Below are 22,200 nucleotides of genomic sequence, written 5' to 3' on the forward strand. Positions count from 1 at the left end.
ACACTTTGCTTTAAGGAAGCCGGTAACTGCCCTTTTTCGATTGATTCTTGAAACATAGCAAGAATGAAAGGAATCAATTTATCATTGAATGCTTTATAAAACTTGCTTATTAAACCATAATGTCCAGGGGACCTATTGTCCTTAAGGCTTTTAATACAGTCTTTTATCTCAATTTCAGATAACTCATTATCACAAAAATCCCTGAAATCATTATATATCTTCTTAGCAATGTTTGCTACATTGACTAAGAAAATATATATATTGGAAGTAGACTGGGCTGATGTATATAGATTCTGATAAAACTGGGCAACATGCTGTGAGATTTCTTTTGGATTTTCATTGGGAGTATTATTAATCATTAATTTACATATGGAAGTATTTTCGCAAGCATTCTTTTCTGAATTAAAGAAATATTTTGTATTTTTCTCTCCCTCTTCCATCCATTTTCATCTTGATCTTACAAACGCTCCCCGGGCCTTTTCCTCGTAGATAGTCTAACTACATTTGCAATGATGATAGCTCCAGTAATTCCTGATTAGTTAGTTCAGTTTTTTTTGTATAATCCATTATTCCCTTTATGATGTCATATTCTTTCTCTTGGCATGAGCAATTTCTTTCCCCATTGAAATAGCCAAAAGCCTTATATCAAATTTAATTAGCTCCTAGTAACTTCCAAATGTATTCATAACACTGGCACAATTACAGTATTTATCAATAATTCCTGCTACTTCCTTCTTAAATACTTCACCCTCGGGTAGTCTTGTTCATTTTCCAGTAACCTTTACTAACTTTTTTTGTTGACAAACCATGCATATTTATCTTTATTGAAATCCCTTTGTGGTCTGTTAAAATCGATGGTTCAAGCGAGACTTTATCAACCTTGTCAGCCATATCTTTAGATATCAGCCAGAAATCAATACGGGATTGTATAGATAAATCTTTGGTACTCCATGTAAACATAATCTTATCCGGGTTCTTATGTCTCCAAATATCTAGAACACCTAACCTTAGACATATATTCCTTATCTCACAAACAGAATTGCTATCCTTAGGTGGCTTCTATCTAGATTATCATGTAATACTGTATTAAAATCTCCACCCCATATTACTTTTGCCAATGGAAATTTAGACATAATTTTACTTATTTTCCTCTCAATGTCTCTAAATAAAATACAGTTACTTGTTACTTGTTATTGGAAGCATAAGTATTTACAACAATGAATTGAATGTGGTTGACATCTACCAATAGTATAATCCATCTCCCTGTATTATCTGCTTCTTGACTCAATGTATGACCCTTAAAGTTGCCTTTTAAAATAGCGACACCTGCTGACCGATTAGTACCAAATGAAAACCAAATATCATTCCCCAATTGACACTTCCAAAACGCAGTATCTGTGGAACAGGCATGAGTTTCTTGAATGAAATAAAAGTAGGCACTCTTACCCTTACAATACAAAAATAAAGATTTTATTTTCAAAATATTACGGATTCCCCTGGCATTAATTAAAAAAAACAGAAATGGACATTTACTATCACAGTGACTTAATGAAGAATATTACACTTGTATACGTTCACATGAATCAGGTTCTCACAGAAAGAAAAGTTCTTACTAGTTGCAAATAAAAACAGTCCTTTGCACCACGCAAGTGGTTCACCTAAATTATATATATATACACACACACACAAACACACAATTGCAAATAACGTTGTACCATAGATTGGTAAAACGAATAGCCATCAAGCTAACATTAAGTGTCAGAGCGAGTTTCCCTGCCATAAATTATTTTTAGAAAAAAAGTTCACACAAACAATGCCCTTTCCTCAATAAATATAACGTTGAATCAGATGCAAATAAACTCAGTCCTGCACAACTCACTTCATAAATCCAGCAGTCATCAAGCTAGGCGTCAGCGTGAATTTCCCTTCCATTAGCAAAAGCCTTGGCCCCCTAAAGTATGCACTTTTCCCTTCCTTCCTTCTTTCCTTGCTCTCTCAATCATCGGCCACAGACGATTCAGAGCTTCTTTGTCAAATGCTGTCAGATCCTCCTTGAACCTCAAGTTGTTCTTCTATAAATAGTCATTTTTCTTTGCACTTTTCATGATCACTGGCTGGTTGTTTTCCCCATCTCTCAGCCTACACAGGCGGTGCACTACATCCAGAGAACCTGCAACATTTCACTCCTCGTCCGGGACTATTGCCCTGCAAATTTTCTGCTATTCCATAAATTCGAAGATTTCCTCTCTGACAATACCGGTCATTCTCCTTTACCGTTGACTCCATTTCAGTGAGTTTCATCTCCTGCTTTGCAACCTGAATTTTCAATGTTGCGTTCTGCTGCTTCGGAGTTTTTACTTCCTCAGCACTGACATAAATCGATTTCTTCAGGTTAACGATACTGATAAGTGTTCTTTTTCACAAAATCCATGTCATCTGTGATGTTGTCCAGCTTTGGATGGTTCTTCTTAGCGTCTTTGGAAGTTGCACCTTGGTTGAGGTATTCGGGTATGAATCACATTCACGCCCTTTTTCACACTGCAAGCATATGGGTGAGTTTCAACCATGCTTCTTTTCTCCTTGAAAGTTTCAACATCCATTATCTCAGCAACAGTTTGGTCATGTCCTGATTCCATGCTACTAGCTATGAAGACGTTACCAGGCTGACTTAACTACACACGCTGAAACTTTTCGATAGCTAGCTTGCTCGTTGGAAATCGTCAAAAATATATTTCAATGGCTTGATTAATTACAACATTATTCAAAATAGTTACATTGTATGGTTAGATGTAAAAAAAAAAATTGTGGAAAAAAACCGAATTGCAACTGCAGTCTAACAATATAAACTTTGTGAGAAAACCTTAAAATTGTTCCTCAGCTAGAAACGTTACACCCTCTCATCTTGAGCGCCCCCCTAAAACTCGACAACTGATAAAGCCAGTTCTTTCCCTTCTGACCTAAACAAAATATGGCGTGCTGAAACATAGTTAGCGATGTCTTCCAACTGGTTGGCAATATGTTAGCTAACCTAGCTAAAAAAAATCACATGTTGTAATCCCTTTGCTAAAATGTTCAGACTGTGCCAGAAGAAAGCTACTTCAGTTCAAGTTATAAACTGTATCATCTGCAGAGCATTTTTGGGCAGTTTTATAAAACATATTGTGTTTACCCAACTTCAGTCCTCGTTAGTATAGTGGTCAGTATCCCCGCCTGTCACGCGGGAGACCGGGGTTCAATTCCCCGACGGGGAGAAATAATGTTTTTCTTAACTCCATTCACCGTTGATTTGTAACTGAGATACCTGAAACGTCACCATTTTACTGGGATAGACATATTGGTTATCATGGGCAAGATAATATTGGGTATGGGAATTCATTATCGTTCTTCTGACAAAGGTAGGTAGAATATGATCATTAAAGATCATGATATGCTATCGAACAGTGTATGTGTGTGTGTGTGTGTGTGTGTGTGTGTGTGTGTATATATATATACATTGGGGAGAACACGTATTTGATACACTGCCGATTTTGCAGGTTTTCCTACTTACAAAGCATGTAGAGGTCTGTAATGTTTTAAATCATAGGTACACTTCAATTGTGAGGGACGGAATCTAAAACAAAAATCCAGATAATCACATTGTATGATTTTAAGTAACTAATTAGCATTTTATTGCACAACATAAGTATTTGATCACCTACCAACCAGTAAGAATTCCGGCTCTCACAGACCTGTTAGTTTTTCTTTAAGAAGCCCTCCTGTTCTCCACTCATTACCTGTATTCACTGCACCGGTTTGAACTAGTTATCTGTATAAAAGACACCTGTCCACACACTCAATCAAACAGACTCCAACCTCTCCACAATGGCCTACAGGACAATAGGCAAGCAGCTTGGTGAGAAGGCAACAACTGTTGGTGCAATTATTAGAAAATGGAAGAAGTTCAAGATGCCGGTCAATCACCCTCGGTCTGGGGCTCCATGCAAGATCTCACCTCGTGGGGCATCAATGATCATGAGGAAGGTGAGGGATCAGCCCAGAACTACACGGTAGGACCTGGTTAATGACCCGAAGAGAGCTGGGACCACAGTCTCAAAGAAAACCATTAGTAACACACTACGATGTCATGGATTAAAATCCTGCAGTGCACGCAAGGTCCCCCTGCTCAAGTCAGCACATGTCCAGGCCCGTCTGAAGTTTGCCAATGACCATCTGGATGATCCAGAGGAGGAATGGGAGAAGGTCATGTGGGCTGATGAGACAAAAATAGAGCTTTTTGGTCTAAACTCCAGTTGCCGTGTTTGGAGGAAGAAGAAGGATGAGTACAACCCAAAGAACACCATCCCAACCGTGAAGCATGGAGGTGGAAACATCATTCTTTGGGGATGCTTTTCTGCAAAGGGGACAGGACTGCACTGTATTGAGGGGAGGATGGATGGGGCCATGTATCACGAGATCTTGGCCAACAACCTCCTTCTCCAGTTAGAGCATTGAAGTTGGGTCGTGGCTGAGTCTTCCAGCATGACAACGAACCGAAACACACAGCCAGGGCAACTAAGGAGAGGCTCTGTAAGAAGCATCTCATGGTCCTGGAGTGGCCCAGCCACTCTCCAGACCTGAACCCAAAATCCCTGCTGCAGTGTGTGCAAACCTGGTCAAGAACTACAGGAAATGTATGATCTCTGTAATTGCAAACAAAGGTTTCTGTACCAAATATTAAGTTCTGCTTTTCTGATGTATCAAATACTTATGTCATGCAATAAAATGCAAATTAATTACTGAGAAATCATACAATATGATTTTCTGGATTTTTGTTTTAGATTCCGTCTCTCACAGTTGAAGTACACCTATGATAAAAAATTACAGACCTATATACGCTTTGTAAGTAGGAAAACCTGCAAAATTGGCAGTGTATCAAATACTTGTTCTTCCCACTGTATATGTATGTGTGTGTATAAATATACAGTATATTACAAAAGTGAGTACACCCCTCACATTTTTGTAAATTTTTGAGTTTATCTTTTCATGTGACAACACTGAAGAAATTACACTTTGCTACAATGTAAAGTAGTGAGTGTAGAGCTTGTATAACAGTGTAAAATGGCTGTCCCCTCAAAATAACTCAACACCGCTGGCAACACACAGCCATTAATGTCTAAACCGCTGGCAACAAAAGTGAGTACACCCCTCACTTTTGTGACATACTATATTATACGTTTATAATAGTACTATAGACCTTGCTTTTCTTCAGAGAAGTAAGCATTGGTGGTTCAGTGGTAGAATTCTCGCCTGCCACGCGGGAGGCCCGGGTTCGATTCCCGGCCAATGCATCAATATTTTTTGCTTCCGTCATCCACTTTATTTTCTTAATTAGCTCATCTGTTCTTCACTCTTTTTGTAGCAGGTTAACCCACTCCGAAGTATGTATAATTATTTGAACAACTAAGGGTAGCTATAGCTAGCTAGTGTTGTTGATAACGTTATAAAACTCGACAACTGATAAAGCAAGTTCTTTCCCTTCTGACCTAAACAAAAATATGGCGTGCTGAAACATAGTTAGCTATGTCTTCCAACTGGTTAGCAATATGTTAGCTAACCTAGCTAAAAATCACATTTTGTAATCACATTGCTAAAGTGTTTAGACTGTGCCAGTAGAAAGCTATTTTAGTTCAAGTTAGAAACTGTATTACCTACTGAAAACACATTGTGTTATAAAACACATTGTGTCAACAGATCATCAGTCCTCGTTAGTATAGTGGTCAGTATCCCCGCCTGTCACGCGGGAGACCGGGGTTCAATTCCCCGACGGGGAGGAAAATATTTTAATTAACTCCTTTCACCATTTTACTGGGATAGACATATTGGTTATCTTGGGCAAGATGATATTGGGTATGGGAAATCATTATCGTTCTTCTGACAAAGGTAGGTAGAATATGATAATAAAATATCATAATACGCTGTCAAACAGTGTATGTGTGTGCATGCACACACACACACACACACACACACACACAGCACAACCGACCCTTTTTCAGGACCCTTTCAAAGATAATTTGTAAAAATCCAAATAACTTCACAGATCTTCATTGTAAAAGGTTTAAACACTGTTTCCCATGCTTGTTCAATGAACCATAAACAATTAATGAACATGCATCTGTGGACGGTAGGAAATTAAGGTCACGGTTATGAAAATGTAGGACACTAAAGAGGCCTTTCTACTGACTCTGAAAAACACCAAAAGAAAGATGCCCAGGGTCCCTGCTCATCTGTGTGAACGTGCCTTAGGCATGTTGCAAGGAGGCATGAGGATTACAGATGAGGCCAGGGCAATAAATTGCAAGGATGCAATTTTCTGTTTGAAAAAGCTGGACTTTGCTTTCCTAACTGACCTGTGTGTATTGGTTCCTGACAAATGGTAAAAAAAATATAAACAAATTGTCAAAGACTCCAGTCTTAGACATAGACTGTTCTCTGTGCTACCGCACAGCAAGTGGGCACGCTTACTGACAAGTTGTGGCTGCTCTGCGTGGAGTATTGTTGTCTATGCATTCTTGCCCTTTGTGCTGTTGTACCATGTTTTGTGCTACTACTACTACTACTACTTTGTGCTACTACTACTATGTTGTTGTCATGTTGTGTTGCTACAATGTTATTGTTTTCAAGTGAGTACAAAACTCTAGGCTGTAAACTGCAGTCAATAGCCTAAGGCATTTGAATGGCAGCTCAAAAGCATGCATATTCATATCGAAATTACTGCATCTTGCCTCACTAATTGGACAACCATTTGCGTCAGTCGTGGGGTTTTGCTCTGCAGTTTAGCCTACAAGGTCCAGCAGCCACATTAGCAGGACAGTAATATGGTGTATTTCAGCTAACAAAAACATGATAATACAGGGGTTTCTAGTGGCACGCATATGGATACGTGAGCTCGGAAGAAGTTGTATACATCGTTTCTGCGTTACGCTTCCGTGTTTTAAAAGTGTGAATGGGGTAAATGTATTCCTACTACAACATCTGCTATATAAACGCATCAAATACCGTTTTATGGATCTTATTTATACGCCTTGTTTTTGACGTGCATATAAGCATTGGTGGTTCAGTGGTAGAATTCTCGCCTGCCACGCGGGAGGCCCGGGTTCGATTCCCGGCCAATGCAACGATATGTTTTGCTCTATTTTCTTTTTATCGGTTCGTCACTCTTTTTTTTTATAGCATGTTTACCCACTCCAATCCCCGCTTTTTAAACATATCATGATATGAACAACTAAGTGTAGGTATAGCTAGCTAGTATTGTTGATACTATTATAAAACTCGACAACTGATAAAGCCAGTTCTTTCCCTTTTTATAAAAATGATTGTTGGTGTTTCTTCAGTCCTCGTTAGTATAGTGGTCAGTATCCCCGCCTGTCACGCGGGAGACCGGGGTTCAATTCCCCGACGGGGAGGAATATTATTTTCTCAACTTCCTTAACTCAATGTTGATTTGCAACTGAGACCTGAAATATCACCATTTTACTGGGATAGACATTTGTGTACATTATCCTCTTAAGGATCGTACCCTTTTTTTAAAATTTTCACCTAAAATGACATCTAACCGACTGTAGCTCAGGACCTGAAGCAAGGATATGCATATTATTGACAACGTGTCATGTGCCCGCTCATCCACTGGCACGTTGAATGTTTCCATTCCAAGCACTGTGAGTACAGCTATCAATTTTTTCTCATTACTGCATGTAGACTCGATCACATACAAAATCACATTATTACACATCAAAGATTTTACTCCTTGCTTGGACAAACTAATTCTTGGCCCTTTTGTCTAAATGTGTAGTGTCTTGTTATTGTTTTGTCTTCCCTGTAAAATCCTGTCATGCACTGGTCAAACCTCTGGTTTATCACCCTATTACCTAGTCTTCCTGTCTAACCATAAAAGATGTAAGGATTGGAGAGGATGAGTCCCTAAATTGGAGTATATACAGTGGGGCAAAAAAGTAAAAAGTATTTAGTCAGCCACCAATTGCACGAAGTTCTCCCACTTAAAAAGATGAGAGAGGCCTGAAATGTTCATCATAGGTACACTTCAACTATGACAGACAAAATGATTTTTAAAAATCCAGAAAATCACATTGTAGGATTTTTAATGAATTTATTTGCAAATTATGGTGGAAAATAAGTATTTGGTCACCTACAAACAAGCAAGATTTCTGGCTCTCACAGACCTCTAAGTTCGTCTTTAAGAGGCTCCTATGTCCTCCACTCATTACCTGTATTAATGGCACCTGTTTGAACTTGTTGTCAGTATAAAAGACACCTGTCCACAACCTCAAACAGTCACACTCCAAACTCCACAATGGCCAAGACCAAAGAGCTGTCAAAGGACACCAGAAACAAAATTGTAGACCTGCATCAGGCTGGGAAGACTGAATCTGCAATAGGTAAGCAGCTTGGTTTGAAGAAATCAACTGTGGGAGCAATTATTAGGAAATGGAAGACATACAAGACCACTGATAATCTCCCTCGATCTGCGGCTCCACGCAAGATCTCACCACGTGGGGTCAAAATGATCACAAGAATGGTGAGCAAAAATCCCAGAACCACACGGAGGGACCTAGTGAATGACCTGCAGAGAGCTGGGACCAAAGTAACAAACCCTACCATCAGTAACACACTACGCCGCCAGGGACTCAAATCCTGCAGGGCCAGACATGTCCCCCTGCTTAAGCCAGTACATGTCCAGGCCCGTCTGAAGTTTGCTAGAGAGCATTTAGATGATCCAGAAGAAGATTGGGAGAATGTCATATGGTCAGATGAAACCAAAAAATAACTTTTTGGTAAAACCTAAACTCGTCGTGTTTGGAGGACAAAGAATGCTGAGTTGCATCCAAAGAACACCATACTTACTGTGAAGCATGGGGGTGGAAACATCATGCTTTGGGGCTGTTTTTCTGCAAAGGGACCAGGACGACTGATCCGTGTAAAGGAAAGAATGAATGGGGCCATGTGTCGTGAGATTTTGAGTGAATACCTCCTTCCATCAGCAAGGGCATTGAAGATGAAACGTGGCTGGGTCTTTCAGCATGACAGTGATCCCAAACACACCGCCCGGGCAACGAAGGAGTGGCTTCGTAAGAAGCATTTCAAGGTCCTGGAGTGGCCTAGCCAGTCTCCAGATCTCAACCCCATAGAAAATCTTTGGAGGGAGTTGAAAGTCTGTGTTGCCCAGCAACAGCCCCAAAACATCACTGCTCTAGAGGAGATCTGCATGGAGGAATGGGCCAAAATACCAGCAACAGTGTGTGAAAACCTTGTGAAGACTTACAGAAAATGTTTGACCTCTGTCATTGCCAACATAGGGTATATAACAAAGTATTGAGATAAACTTTTGTTATTGACCAAATACTTATTTTCCACCATAATTTGCAAATAAATTCATTAAAAATCCTACTATGTGATTTTCTGGATTTAAAAAAATCATTTTGTCTGTCATAGTTGAAGTGTACCTATGATGAAAATTACAGGCCTCTTATCTTTTTAAGTGGGAGAACTTGCACAATTGGTGGCTGACTAAATACTTTTTTGCCCCACTGTATAGTTGTGGTGGTGGAAACATGTTTTGTCTAATGCAGCGGTATTGACCTTCTGGGAAGAAATAAACTTGGTTAAGCTTTCATAATGTATTTTTTACTCTGAGAATTAGAACTTAACATGCAATAATATAGCCCTATTTGGTAAAAGACTAAGTCTATCTTCTGTATACCACCCCTACCTTGTCACAACACAACTGATTGGCTCAAATTCATTAAGAATGAAAGAAATTCCACAACTTAACTTTTAACAAGGCACACCTGTTAATTGAAATGCATTCATGAAGCTGATTGAGAGAATGCCAAGTGTGTGCAAAGTTATCATCAAGGCAAAGGGTGGCTACTTTGAATAATTTAATAAATTTGAACGTGCAGACTGGCACTAAGAACAGAACAGCGGGAACGTTTCCTAGTCAACATCGTTTCACGCTGCTCTGTGACAAGCATGGAAAAACGAAAATGTTCAATTATATTTCATGATATTCTTAAAATGTATGTGTTGACTGAATATAAGCCAGTGATGTCTGCTAAATAATCACGTTAGGTTTCTCCAAATATAAATCATTCTAAATAACAAACTGGCATTATTTACAAATTAGTGAATCTCACCCCTTGTTCAAGAATGGCCTTTTTCTCGCTCACTCTAGGTTATATGAAAACAATCTCCAAAATATTGTTAGTTTTTAAACAAAGCTAATATTATTAGTCAACTTAGAAGATATTCTCACAGATCCTAACGGAAAATGCCCCTTAGATATTCATTTAGAATCCTCCAATCCTCTAAATGTAATTATTGGCGGAGAGTCACGTCATTGAATAAAATATTTTTAGATATACTGTAGGTCTACCTGTAGAAGAAATGAGTATTGGTTACATTACAATTAGGGTGTGGAAACGTTATGTCCCTTAGATATTAATTTAGAATTCTCCAATCCGCTGTAGCCTACCCCTCGACTATCACTTTGTACAGCAATACTTTCCATCCTGACTGAAACCCTAAGGGTTTAGTTTTTTCTTGGAATAGGAACACCATAATATTAATAAAATTAATTAAGCCACATTTCCTAATCAATCCCATGTACTATGTATTACAAAAAAGGTTTTAAATTCTAATGCCAATATGGGAGACTATCAAATGCTTCTCAAAGTTGCCCTCTGGTGATCAAACTAGCACTGACTTGCATTAATGAAAAAATGGCTGACAATAAAATAACGTGCTATAGAATGCTGCAGCAGCCAGCAAGGTGTGCTGCAGTATCACAAAACCTTTAAAGGAGGAACCACTGTATTCAGACCCCTTCACTATTTCCACATTTTTGTTACAGTTGTCGGAAGATATACTTAGGTTGGAGTCATTAACAATCGTTTTTCAACCACTCCACACATTTTTTGTTAACAAACTATAGTTGTGGCAATTCGCTTAGGACATCTACTTTGTGCATGACACAAGTCATTTTTCCAACAATTGTTTACAGACAGATTATTTCACTTATAATTCACTGTATCACAATTCCAGTGGGTCAGAAGTTTACATACACTAAGTTGACTGTGCCTTTAAACAGCTTGGAAAATTCCAGAACATGATGTCATGGCTTTAGAAGCTTCTGATAGGCTAATTGACATCATTTGAGTCAATTGGAGGTGTACATGTGGATGTATTACAAGGCCTACCTTTAAACTCAGTGCCTCTTTGTTTGACATCCTGGGAAAATCAAAAGAAATCAGCCAAGACCTCAGGACAATTTTGTACACCTCCACAAGTCTGGCTCATCATTGGGAGCAATTTTCAAACTTCTGAAGGTACCATGTTCATCTGTACAAACAATAGTACGCAAGTATAAACACCATGGGACCACGCAGCAGTCATACCGCTCAGGAAGGAGACACGTTCTGTGCGAAAAGTGCAAATCAATCTCAGAACAACAGCAAAGGATCTTGTGAAGATGCTGGAGGAAACGGGTACAAAAGTATCTATATCCACAGTAAAACGAGTCCTAGCCTGGTCACTAAAGTCCTCTTGTCCCCCATGCTGGAGGCAGTGCTAGAAGGCCCCTTACTCAGGGGGCTTGAAGGAACGCAAAAGCGTTTTTAGCTGCTTTATCTTAGAGGATAAAGAATCAACCTTCAACCTTGGTTTCATGGGATTTCACTCTTTTAGTGGCCAGGTCAATATCACTAAAAGTGTTCTTTTTTTGTCCTCAAGATAAATCATTCAAAAATTATATATAAAAAAATATACACTGGATAAAATTTCAAAATGATCCTTGTGTGTATGCCTTCATGATAATTGACGCATAATGACATAGACTTCAATGTACATTTTATACGTTTGAGACTATTTTATTTCAGTGGAAGAGGCCATTTTTCAATGTCCCAAGTGCTTCTCAATCAAATTTAACAAGAATAATTAGGAATAAAATTATACATTTTAAATTATTTTCTTCATTAAATGTTATCTAATGTATAGTCTTTATATTAAATGCTGCATTTGGCGGGAGTTGGACAGCACCCGCCAAAAAAAATGTGTTTACCCTACCTGGACCTGGGAAGATGCGGAGCAGTCAATTTGCGCGATACGGCTAAACTAACGTTGTGAGTAGAAATAAGAGACAGTGCGCTCTGACATACGGTTTTAAATGAACCGTGGGGAAGGTCCTCCCACGCTGTCATGTCACCCATCGACGTGAATTTGTTGTTATTAATGCTCGAACTGCGCGAAGCGCAAGATATATAATCCATACTTTCAACAGTACTGAAGGTCTAAAAGGTATGAAGTAAATCTTGATACACACAACCTATTATATGATACTGAGTAGGCTATTTGAGCAGTGGGGTTATTTAGAGTATTCATGCTTGCTGTGTTCAGTTTCCGTAGTGTAGTGGTTATCACGTTCGCCTAACACGCGAAAGGTCCCCGGTTCGAGACCGGGCGGAAACATTTTTAAATAAAGTAAATGGTAGCATAGGCTATGGCCAATGTCTGAAATTAAACAAATAAATACAGTACTCGTGGGTTTCACATTTTGTCACTATTGTTTTGAACTATTGTTATTTTGTATTGTCAATTGGCGCTGACGAATGAAAATGTAATCAAAAGTGAGCGTTATAGAGGGGAACAGAAGCCGCAGCATACATGTTCCGGAGAGTCTTAGCTTTCGGGAATGGGGTCATAAAAGCTTATAACGGTTCCAAAAGTCCAAAATTGATAAGAAAATAAAGTCAAGAGGCCACATTGTCTTCAGAAACCCCTCACTTGGTACCGCTTGTTTCTGTTTACCAGAGCGAGCGTTTGATACGTGTTCTCCTCTACCTTTTCTGTCTGGCAACGCGGTGACACAGGGAGGGAGACAGGGGGTGCAGTGGCCCCAAAGTTTCCAGTCCACACCACTCCATGAGTACTCTGGAGCACAGCCTCCCGCAATGCTTTTGGGACCACCACCTGCCACCTCTCCTCTCCCGTAGCCGACTCCTTCCATGCCTGCTGTAGCACGCCATCAGCCAGCCGCAGTCTCTCAAACTTTGACCACAACCCTTTGGTTGCGAGTGAGAGCACTGTCACCTCTTCCCATGGTGGCCTCACCTGCACCTCTACCCACTGTAGCACTGGCTGTAGGTCTGTGTCCTGTCCCTGCTGCTGCCCCCATTCAGCTACGTCGACAGTCTGCAGCTCACAGCAGACAGGCCCGCTCGCCCGACACACTGTGGCACAGACCCCCTCCTCTGCACACAGCTCTCTCTACCGTCCCTCAATACAGCAGAATTTTTTGGGGTACTCTTCCCCAGATTTGTGCCTCGACACAATCCTGTCTCGAAGCTCTACTGACAATTCCTTCGACCTCATGGCTTGGTTTTTGCTTTGACATGCACTGTCAACTGTGGGACCTTATATAGACAGGTGTGTGCCTTTCCAAATCCTGTCCAATCAATTGAATTTACCACAGGTGGACACCAATCAAGTTGTAGAAACATTTCAAGGATGATCAATGGAAAAAGGATGCACCTGAGCTCAATTTCGAGTCTCGTAGCAAAGGGTCTGAATACTTATTTCATTAAGTTATTTCTGTTTTAATACATTTGCAAAAATTTCTAAACCTGTTTTCACTTTGTCATTATGTGTGTAGATTGAGAAAAATACATAATTTAATCAATTTTATAATTGGACAAGTAGGCGCGCAATTGATTATAGTCATTGTAGTTCCCATGTTTTTGATGCTAAACTATGTAGAATATTCTCCTGTTTAAAAAAACAAAAAAAAACAAATGTTAATTGCTCAGCACTTAATTGCTCAGCACCTACTTCTGTTTACCACAGAGAGCGTTTGATTCTCTGCACTCCTCAACCGTTTATGGCTGGCAAAGTACCAGGATGTTATCTTTTGTTTTGAATCCGAATTTAGAACTGAATTGAATCTGAATATCTGAGAAGTTCAATATTTGAAACTTTTGTGAAATTTAAGTGATAGTTTGTTAACTTGATACACAGAAAATGTATGCTATATTTATATATATTTAAACTCAATATATAAATATTATTACATTGAAATTTAATTCAGTTTGAAATCATGATATCAAAGTTCAATTTATGAAGTCAATGATTCAATTTGGGCATTACAAATTAAACATTTTTGAATTCAAATCAAATACAATTTCTGTTGGCACTGAAATCACTCCATTCAAATACTACAATAGGGAGAAAAAAAATATTTGATTGGTCCAAAAGTAATTTACATTAAACAAGAATCCATAGTCTACGTAGAATATATAAATATACAACATAAAGAGTAACAGATTATTCAAATTTGCAATTTTCATGCTGTCAAATAACGTGGCGAGATTCTTTAACTCTATTTCTGGCAACACCTTTCAGTTTCCGTAGTGTAGTGGTTATCACGTTCGCCTCACACGCGAAAGGTCCCCGGTTCGAGACCGGGCGGAAACATGTTTTGTTAAAATGGACCAATGACTGAAAACAGAGTGCCTGCGAATCAGATTTTTTCTGTGACCCAAAGCTTCTGTGCATGTGCGGATCACGCTATTACTCTTTGAGAATAGGCCACTCTGGCAATTGGTGCTTGTTTTAGAAAGTTAGATCAAAACTGAGTCAATGTCTGCAAGATCACATAATGATATTATTCTACATAACATAACCGAATATAATAGTATTACGTTACTGTAAGACAAAAACACACCTACATTTTTCTCTCAAGTGGCCAAAACTCAAACGTTCACACCACTAGGCAAAATACATGGTTTAGCCTACCGATCTGCTCTAAAAATTATTCTTATGGTGGCCAAATCACGTTTTTTTTGTCGCAATCCCTTCTAACGTGTCCTTCACAGCCTTTCAGCATCCATAGAGGCGAACAAAGTACATGTTCCAGAGTTTTAGCCACCGCCGGCCCGCTAATTAGACAGGATTCGGTAGCAGCCTATGACGGGAGATTGACGAGGGCGTTATTTTCTGAGCTAAACTAACCATGACGCACCTCTAACAACTAGACATAAAGCCTCACATAGTTCTGCCTCTAAACAATGACAATTTCCCTCAACCAGTGACATATTTGGCTTTTTAGTTGAGCGCTGATGCTGCTCTGTGATAAACAGTGCCCACTTTGACAAAGGCAGGGGCACAAAATATGTTGATTGTCCATTCCCAGCGCGCCTCTCCAGGGTGCTGTTGGAGAGAAACATAGCTGCGGTACTCCACCAAAGTTCGGTTTAAAAAATCTTCGAACAATCTTACACGTCTATGTTTGTTTCAGATTTTGTCAGGTCTGGACCAGCTTTGATTTGGCCCAAACATAGATGTCTATAAATGAAGTATGTTTTTCAAATTGAATTCAGAACCAAAAATGAGCGGGATTTCAACACCAGGAAAATACGTATTTTTCAACTTCTGGAAAATAGGCTTTTTCGACGTTCTATAAAATATGTATTTTAAACATACGGAAAATACATATTTCCAACTTTCATTCAGAACCTAAATCGAATCTAAACTGAGCCACTTTGGCTTCAGAAACCTCTCCATTGGTACCGATAGCTTCTGTTTACCACAGAGATCACTTCATTGTCTTTTTCCCCCTCTACCTTTTCGGGCTGGCAAAGTACCAGGATGTTGGCTTTTGGTTTTGAATCTAAATTTAAAGACCTGAAATGGAAAACGGAATATATCTAAGAAGTCGAATATATGAAATGATAGTCAACATAAAGAGTAACAGATTATTCAAATAATGGTTATGCATGCTGTCACATCACGTGGTGAGATTCTTTAACTCTATTTCTGGCAACCTCTTTCAGTTTCCGTAGTGTAGTGGTTATCACGTTCGCCTCACACGCGAAAGGTCCCCGGTTCGAAACCGGGCGGAAACATGTTTTGTCAAAATGGGACCAATGACTGAAAATTAACAACGGAGTGGTTGTGAATCCGAATTTTCTGTGACCTATTTTTCTCTGCAGTAAAGATCCCAAAGCTTCTGTGCATGTGCTGATCACGTTATTTTTGCAAATCTACCATTTTCAAATCATGATATAAAAGTTACATTTATGCATTCAATGATTCAATTACAAATTCAAAAATATTGAATTAAAATTCAATGTCTTATAATACGAATACAAATTATGGAATTCCAATACAATTTCTGTTGGCACTGAAATCACTCCATTCTACTACTGCAATGGCGAATTTACATTTAACAGGAATCCCTAGTATACATACAGTACTAGTCAAACGTTTGGACACACTCATTCCAGGGTTTGTCTTTATTTTCACTATTTTCTACATTGTAGAATAATAGTGAAGACATCAAAACTATGAAATAACACATATGGAATCATCTAGTAACCCAAAAAGTGTTAAACAAATCCAAAATATATTTGATATTCTTCAAAGTAGCCACCCTTTGTCTTTCAACCAGCTTCATGAGGTAGTCACCTGGAATGGAGGAAGTTTTGCATTTGGAGGATGTTGCATTTGCCATTTTAATGCATAAAAGACAATATAAAAAACTATTGAAGATTACATTGTGGTTTTCTGAAATTGAATGAAATCAGGCATATTTATGAGTGTTATAGCACGATTTGAAATACATGTACAGTGGGGCAATTGTGCAAGTTCTCCCACTTAAAAAAGATGAGAGAGGCCTGTAATTTTCATCATAGGTACACTTCAACTATGACAGACAAAATTAGATTTTCTTTCTCCAGAAAATCACATTGTAGGATTTTTAATGAATTTATTTGCAAATGATGGTGGAAAATAAGTATTTGGTCAATAGCAAAAGTTTATCTCAATACTTTGTTATATACCCTTTGTTGACAGAGGTCAAACGTTTTCTGTAAGTCTTCACAAGGTTTTCACACACTGTTGCTGGTATTTTGTCCCATTCTTCCATGCAGATCTCCTCTAGAGCAGTGATGTTTTGGGGCTGTTGCTGGGCAACACGGACTTTCAACTCCCTCCAAAGATTTTCTATGGGGTTGAGATCTGGAGACTGGCTAGGCCACTCCAGGACCTTGAAATGCTTCTTACAAAGCCACTCCTTCGTTGCCCGGGCAGTGTGTTTGGGATCATTGTCATGCTGAAAGACCCAGCCACGTTTCATCTTCAATGCCCTTGCAGATGGAAGGAGGTATTCACTCAAAATCTCACGATACATGGCCACATTCATTCTTTCCTTTACACGGATCAGTCATCCTGGTCCCTTTGCAGAAAAACAGCCCCAAAGCATGATGTTTCCACCCCCATGCTTCACAGTAGGTATGGTGTTCTTTGGATGCAACTCAGCATTCTTTGTCCTCCAAACACGACGAGTTGAGTTTTTACAAAAAAGTTCTATTTTGGTTTCATCTGACCATATGACATTCTCCCAATCTTCTTCTGGATCATCCAAATGCTCTCTAGCAAACTTCAGACGGGCCTGGACATGTACTGGCTTAAGCAGGGGGACACGTCTGGCACTGCAGGATTTGAGTCCCTGGCGGTGTAGTGTGTTACTGATGTTAGGCTTTGTTGCTTTGGTCCCAGCTCTCTGCAGATCATTCACTAGGTCCCCCCGTGTGGTTCTGGGATTTTTGCTCACCGATCTTGTGATCATTTTGACAGGATTTTTCTTCTCATTTTGTCTGTCATAGTTGAAGTGTACCTATGATGAAAATTACAGGCCCCTCCCATCTTTTTAAGTGGGAGAACTTGCACAATTGGTGGCTGACTAAATACTTTTTTGCCCCACTTTATGTTATTAATAAAGAACACATTAAAGCAACTCATAGAGAAGATTACTTTGAGGTTGATATTAATGAAATCAAAGCCATAGTTATGATAATGTTGGAGCACAATCCTTTGTACAACAAACTTATTCACACAATAACTATAGAAATTGGTTTATAATACAAGACATATTCAACCGTGATTAGTATAAAATGTTGGTCTTTGTGCAACATTTACACAAAGTAGCCCTCAAAAATAATACAGTGCATTCGGAAAGTATTCAGACCCCTTGACTTTTTCCACATTTTGTTAGGTTACAGCCTTATTCTAAAATGGTACCTGTGAAATAAACACAAATCAAACGAGTCCAAACCACTTCCATCAATGGAAATAGATTTTCAGTTCTTTATTTATTTGTGTGTGTCTGTAGTCACTCCCCCTTCTCCACCATCCAGCTTTACTTTTCAGTCTCATAAAAGGCAGACTGTTTGAGCTCCTGTCAATGCCCTGTGCCAGGTACAGGGAGAAAACTAGATATTTTCCTGCCACTCATGGAAAGCTGGTATGTGTGTGTGAGGGCTGTTGGGGTCTTGTTTCAGCTGCTGGTGGCAGCACCTGTATAGATGGCCAGAGGGATGCTGCTCGGAGGATTTTCTTTCCTCAGGTTGCTCCTTCCTCAATGCCTACCACTGCTTCGAGGTCTACAGCCCCCATTGAAAGAAGGCAGCGGCAGCAACATCCTCAAATGGCATCCTTGAATTAATGAGGCTTTCTGCTGTGTAAGTGCAGGTGGCAGAGAACAGTGACACTAACCGTTTCACTCTGCAGTAACATAATGCCACCGCTGTGTGTCTCTAGGAGCTTCTCTGGGCTGGTGTTAAGAGCAAAGCAGATCCACCCACATCAGGATCTCTTCCTCCCTGTTGTGCTTGGCCAGTAGACATCATTGGCAGCTCTAATGGGCTCTGTCCATCAGCCATGATCCAATATGAAGAGGCAACCTCATCTCTTGTTGGGCCCAGTAGAGAAGCTGTCAAGGGCAGTGGTGGTGTGGCTCGCAGAGGTGTGCTTGGCCAATCTGAAAGAGAGGCACAATATTATTTTAATAACAAAGCGTTTACTATAGACTAACCTAAATCAAGTGTGTGTTTGTGTGTGAGACAAAACAAGTTAGTGCCTGCACACATAAGTTTGTGTGTGATACAGTATAATTTGAATTACCTGTATCCAGCAGGTACTCTTCAGAGCAATCATATTTTGTTGTGGCAGGAGCTGGTGTCAAAAGGGAGTGAGGCAGGACAGCCTGTAGGGAGGACCACTGGTAGTGCTGGGCTGCACTGCTGGGGCTGGATCAATCTCAGCAGAGAAGAGAGCATGCATGTCGTTCCTCTCCTGAAATAGATGCCCAATTACCTTAGTTTAGCTTTATGATTATTCTAATGTGTGTGTGTGTGTGTGTGTGTGTGTGTGTGTGGTGGAGCGTGAACTGTGTGATCATGTCGCTGTGCTGTTTCTTTTTTGTTGTATTCTAAATGCACAATATTAACTTTTCCCGACTGCTCAGTTTACTCGCCCTGGCAATCACTGATGTGTGTGTGTTCATATAACACAGAACTTTGTCAAGCTGACCGAGTCCTTGTAGTAGGAAATTCAGTGATAAGCTTTGGCATCAACTACTATCAACAGTGCAGAGTAAAAAGGGTATCAATCATTCAGATCTGTATTGACATAGACTTATTCATGTGAAGTTACAAAACTTCAAGGACCTAGTCATCGCTCGAGTTTAACAATGGATGTAGGTTACATTGCAAGTACAGTGCCTAAGAAAAGTGTTCAGACCCCTTGACTTTTTCCATATTTTGTTAGGTTACAGCCTTATTCTAAAATTGATCAATCGACACACAATACTCCATAATGACAAAGCAAAAACAGGTTTTCAGAAAATGTTACAATTACATAAGTGTTCAGAGCCTTTACTCTGTACTTTGTTGAAGCACCTTTGACAGCGATTACAGCCAAGAGTCTTCTTGGGAATGCCGCTACAAGCTTGGCACACCTGTATTTGGGGAGTTTCTCCCATTCTTCTCTGCAGATCATCTCAAGCTCTGTCAGGTTGGATGGGGAGCGTTTTTTCAGATCTCTCCAGCAATGTTCGATCAGGTTTGAGTCCGGGCTCTGGCTGGGCCACTCAAGGACATTCAGAGACTTGTCCCGAAGCCAGTCCTGTGTTGTTTTGGCTGTGTGCTTAGGGTCGCTGTCCAGTTGGAAGGTGAACCTTCGCCCCAATCTGAGGTCCTGAGCGCTCTGGAGCAGGTTTTCATCAAGGATCTCTCGGTACTTTCTCCATTCATCTTTGCCTCGATCCTGACTAGTATCCTAGTCCCTGCTGCTGACAATTTCTGGGTCATTTTTCCAAAAACCAGCCTGAAACTCTTTCTAAAGACTGTTGACAACTAGTGGAATCCCTAGGAACTGCAATTTGGGAGGACTTGGGCTTATAATTATACTACTAGCCATTGTAAGCTGAAATATTTGGTGGGGGGGGGGGGGTTGTACTCTGGGTTTCGCCTGCCATATCAGTTCTGTTATACTCAGACATAATTTTAACAGTTTTAGAAACTTTAGAGTGTTTTCTATCTAACTCTACCAATTATATGTATAACCTAGCCTCTGGGCCTGAGTAACAGGTAGTTTACTTTGGGCATGCTTTTCCTCCGGATGTCAAAATACTGCCCCCTACCCCAGAGAGGTTAAAGAACATATTCTGGGCGTTCTGCCAAATAGTCTAAAGGAGGAGGTCATATTGGCCCCACCTCAAGTCTTTACCAGGCACAGGCAGAAACCAATGATTGTTTATGACACCAAAGACAAGATGCACAAAGTAAAATGTCCTTTAAAGGCACACGAAAGCCCTCTAGGAGTTTGCCAAAAGGCAACTAAAGGACTCTCAGACCATGAGAAACAAGATTCTCTGGTCTGAGGACACAGGACGTGTACTCTGCACATGAGCTGACCAACTGGCAAGTGTCTTCACTGACATTTTCAACCTGTCCCTGACTGAGTCTGTAATACCAACATGTTTCAAGCAGACCACCATAGTCCCTGTGCCCAAGAACAGTAAGGTAACATGCCTAAATGACTACCCACTTGTAGCACTCACGTCTGTAGCCATGAAGTGCTTTGAAAGGATGGTCATGGCTCACATCCACACCACTATCCCAGAAACCCTAGAACCACCTAGATTTGCATATCGTCCCAGCAGATCCAAAGATGATGCAATCTCTATTACACTCAACAATGCCCTTTCCCAGCTGGACATAAGGAACACCTACAGTTGAAGTCAGAAGTTTACATACACCTTAGCCAAATAGATTTCAACTCAGTTTTTCCATGATTCCTGACATTTAATCCTAGTAAAAATTCCCTGTCTTAGGTCAGTTAGGATCACCACTTTATTTTAAGAATGTGAGATGTCAGAATGATAGTAGAGAGAATGATTTATTTCAGTTTTTACTTCTTTCATCACATTCCCAGTGAGTAAGAAGTTTACATACACTCAATTAGTATTTGGTAGCATTGCCTTCAAATTGTTTAACTTTGGTCAAACGTTTCGGGTAGCCTTCCACAAGCTTCTTACAATAAGTTGGGTGAATTTTGGCCCATTCCTCCTGACAGAGCTGGTGTAACTGAGTCAGGTCTGTAGGCCTCTTTGCTCGCACACGCTTTTTCAGTTCTGCCCACACATTTTCTATATGATTGAGGTCAGGGCTTTGTGATGGCCACTTCAATACCTTGATTTTGTTGTCCTTAAGCCACTACTTTGGAAGTATGCTTGGGGTCATTGTCTATTTGGAAGACCCATTTGCGACCAAGCTTCAACTTCCTGACTTTTCTGAGGTCTTGGCTGATTTCTTTTGATTTTCCCATGATGTCAAGCAAAGAGGAACTGAGTTTGAAGGTAGGCCTTGAAATACATCCACAGGTACACCCTCAATTGACTAAAAGTATGTCAATTAGCCTATCAGAAGCTTCTAAAGCCATGACATCATTTTCTGGAATTTTCCAAGCTGTTTAAAGGCACAGTCAACTTAGTGTATGTAAACTTCTGACCCACTGGAATTGTGATACAGTGTATTATAAGTGAAATAATCTGTCTGTAAACAATTGTTGGAAAAATTACTTGTGTCATGCATAAAGTTGATGTCCTAACCGACTTGCCAAACTATAGTTTGTTAACAAGAAATTTGTGGAGTGGTTGAATAATTAGTTTTAATGACTCCAACCTAAGTGTATGTAAACTTCTGACTTCAACTGTATGTGAGAATGCTATTAATTTACTACAGCTCAGCGTTCAACACCATAGTGCCCTCCAAGCTAATAACTAAGCTAAGGACCCCGGGACTAAACACCTCC

General features: G+C 39.8%; 8 non-coding genes across 8 annotated transcripts; all 8 read left to right on the forward strand.

The window, feature by feature from the left end:
- Positions 1 to 3,179: 3,179 nt before the first annotated feature.
- trnad-guc (transfer RNA aspartic acid (anticodon GUC)) lies at positions 3,180 to 3,251 on the forward strand. Its single transcript has one exon. It is a non-coding gene; the product is annotated as a tRNA-Asp (tRNA).
- Positions 3,252 to 5,256: 2,005 nt separating this feature from the next.
- On the forward strand, positions 5,257 to 5,327 carry trnag-gcc (transfer RNA glycine (anticodon GCC)). Its single transcript has one exon. It is a non-coding gene; the product is annotated as a tRNA-Gly (tRNA).
- A 411-nt stretch (positions 5,328 to 5,738) lies between these two features.
- On the forward strand, positions 5,739 to 5,810 carry trnad-guc (transfer RNA aspartic acid (anticodon GUC)). The gene has a single exon. It is a non-coding gene; the product is annotated as a tRNA-Asp (tRNA).
- Positions 5,811 to 7,082: 1,272 nt separating this feature from the next.
- trnag-gcc (transfer RNA glycine (anticodon GCC)) lies at positions 7,083 to 7,153 on the forward strand. Its single transcript has one exon. It is a non-coding gene; the product is annotated as a tRNA-Gly (tRNA).
- Positions 7,154 to 7,370: 217 nt separating this feature from the next.
- trnad-guc (transfer RNA aspartic acid (anticodon GUC)) lies at positions 7,371 to 7,442 on the forward strand. The gene has a single exon. It is a non-coding gene; the product is annotated as a tRNA-Asp (tRNA).
- A 5,004-nt stretch (positions 7,443 to 12,446) lies between these two features.
- On the forward strand, positions 12,447 to 12,519 carry trnav-aac (transfer RNA valine (anticodon AAC)). The gene has a single exon. It is a non-coding gene; the product is annotated as a tRNA-Val (tRNA).
- Positions 12,520 to 14,447: 1,928 nt separating this feature from the next.
- On the forward strand, positions 14,448 to 14,520 carry trnav-cac (transfer RNA valine (anticodon CAC)). The gene has a single exon. It is a non-coding gene; the product is annotated as a tRNA-Val (tRNA).
- A 1,357-nt stretch (positions 14,521 to 15,877) lies between these two features.
- Positions 15,878 to 15,950, forward strand: trnav-cac (transfer RNA valine (anticodon CAC)). Its single transcript has one exon. It is a non-coding gene; the product is annotated as a tRNA-Val (tRNA).
- Positions 15,951 to 22,200: the final 6,250 nt, after the last annotated feature.

The sequence above is a fragment of the Oncorhynchus kisutch genome, linkage group LG10 (assembly GCF_002021735.2).
Source record: "Oncorhynchus kisutch isolate 150728-3 linkage group LG10, Okis_V2, whole genome shotgun sequence".
Taxonomy (NCBI): Eukaryota; Metazoa; Chordata; class Actinopteri; order Salmoniformes; family Salmonidae; genus Oncorhynchus; species Oncorhynchus kisutch.